The sequence below is a fragment of the Lampris incognitus genome, chromosome 15, assembly GCF_029633865.1.
Source record: "Lampris incognitus isolate fLamInc1 chromosome 15, fLamInc1.hap2, whole genome shotgun sequence".
NCBI lineage: Eukaryota > Metazoa > Chordata > Actinopteri > Lampriformes > Lampridae > Lampris > Lampris incognitus.
The window spans coordinates 3200785-3203284 of record NC_079225.1 but is presented as its reverse complement, the minus strand read 5'-3'; the positions used below and the strand labels follow the sequence as shown (position 1 = coordinate 3203284).

The 2500-nt window shown below is 40.3% G+C and overlaps 1 protein-coding gene across 1 annotated transcript in view; it reads right to left on the bottom strand.

Moving 5' to 3' along the window:
• Positions 1–2500, bottom strand: part of tfap2d (transcription factor AP-2 delta (activating enhancer binding protein 2 delta)) — a 28270-nt gene that overhangs the window by 20311 nt on the left and 5459 nt on the right. The window lies entirely within an intron of this gene.

Below are 2500 nucleotides of genomic sequence, written 5' to 3'. Positions count from 1 at the left end.
TACGTTTAACTCATTTAATACATTTAACTCATTTAACACTTTTAACTCATTTAACTCAGTTAACACATTTAACTCATTTAATACGTCACATTTAACTCATTTAATACGTTTAACAAATTTAACTCATTTAACACTTTTAACACTTTTGACTCATTTAATACGTCACATTTAACTCATCTAATACGTTTAACTCACTTAACTCATTTAACTCATTTAATACGTTTAACAAATTTAACTCATTTAACACTTTTAACACTTTTGACTCATTTAATACGTCACATTTAACTCATCTAATACGTTTAACTCACTTAACTCATTTAACTCATTTAATACGTTTAACACATGTAATTCATTTAATTAATTTAATACGTCACATTTAACTCATTTAACTCATTTCATACGTTTAACTCATTTAATACGCAGGCGATATGCTCATACACATCAGTGGGAGCAGAAAGACGACGTCACACAGTGTTTTCACGTGTTGGTCTGCTGTCCTTGTCCGTCGGTAACGCGTCGGTAACTCCTGTGCTCACGTGCAGGCCTGGCTAGTGTGGGGCTGACCCGGCGTGAATTGCCCCGTTAACCTCTATATTTCATCTTGTTGCCCCGGCCCGCTGCGTCCGGGCTTATGGTCATGTTGAAGATACCTTAAACCTTCTGCGCTGTTGCCGTTATCTTTTTAAATAATTTCAGACAGGCGATATACTGTTGACACTTGTTTTTTCCGGGCTGTATTTATATGTTATGAAATTAGCTAAGTGTGTTAGCAGCGATATTTGAGGATTATGATAAATATTACATATAATCATAACATGAAGTAGGTACGGGGTGTTCCTGTGGCTTTACACGTTTTGAAACAAAAGTGGCGGATCCTTCCCTATAAATAATTATTTTATTTAAACAACAGCTTTTTAAAACGACCTGGTGTAAATACACGAAAATACCCCGACCTGGTGTAAATACACAAAAATACCACGACCTGGTGTAAATACACGAAAATACCACGACCTAGTGTAAATACACGAAAATACCACGACCTGGTGTAAATACACGAAAATACCCCGGCCTGGTGTAAATACACGATAATACCACGACCTGGTGTAAATACACGAAAATACCACGGCCTGGTGTAAATACACGAAAATTCCACGATCTGGTATAAATACACGAAAATACCACGACCTGGTGTAAATACACGAAAATACCACGACCTGGTGTAAATACACGAAAATACCACGACCTGGTGTAAATACACGAAAATACCACGACCTAGTGTAAATACACGAAAATACCACGACCTGGTGTAAATACACGAAAATACCCCGGCCTGGTGTAAATACACGATAATACCACGACCTGGTGTAAATACACGAAAATACCACGGCCTGGTGTAAATACACGAAAATTCCACGATCTGGTATAAATACACGAAAATACCACGATCTGGTGTAAATACACGAAAATACCACGGCCTGGTGTAAATACACGAAAATTCCACGATCTGGTATAAATACACGAAAATTCCACGATCTGGTATAAATACACGAAAATTCCACGATCTGGTGTAAATACACGAAAATACCCCGGCCTGGTGTAAATACACGAAAATTCCACGATCTGGTATAAATACACGAAAATACCACGACCTGGTGTAAATACACGATAATACCCCGGCCTGGTGTAAATACACGGAAATACCACGGCCTGATGTGAATACACGAAAATACCCCGGCCAAGTGTGAATACACGAAAATACCACGGCCTGGTGTAAATACACGAAAATACCCCGGCCTGGTGTAAATACGCAAAAATACCCCGGCATGGTGTAAATACACGAAAATACCCCGGCCTGGTGTGAATACACGAAAATACCCCGGCCTGGTGTGAATACATGAAAATACCACGGCCTGCTGTGAATACACGAAAATACCACGGCCTGGTGTAAATACGCAAAAATACCACGACCTGCTGTGAACACACGAAAATACCCCGGCCTGGTGTAAATACACGAAAATACCCCGGCCTGGTGTAAATACACGAAAATACCACGGCCTGGTGTAAATACACGAAAATACCCCGACCTGGTGTAAATACACGAAAATACCCCGATCTGGTGTAAATACACGAAAATACCACGACCTGGTGTAAATACACGAAAATACCACGACCTGGTGTAAATACACAAAAATACCACGACCTGGTGTGAATACACGAAAATACCCCGGCCTGGTGTGAATACACGAAAATACCACGACCTAGTGTAAATACATGAAAATACCCCGATCTGGTGTGAATACACGAAAATACCCCGGCCTGGTGTAAATACACGAAAATACCACGGCCTGGTGTAAATACACGAAAATACCCCGACCTGGTGTAAATACACGAAAATACCCCGATCTGGTGTGAATACACGAAAATACCCCGGCCTGGTGTGAATACACGAAAATACCCCTGCCTGGTGTGAATACACGAAAATACCACGACCTGGTGTGAA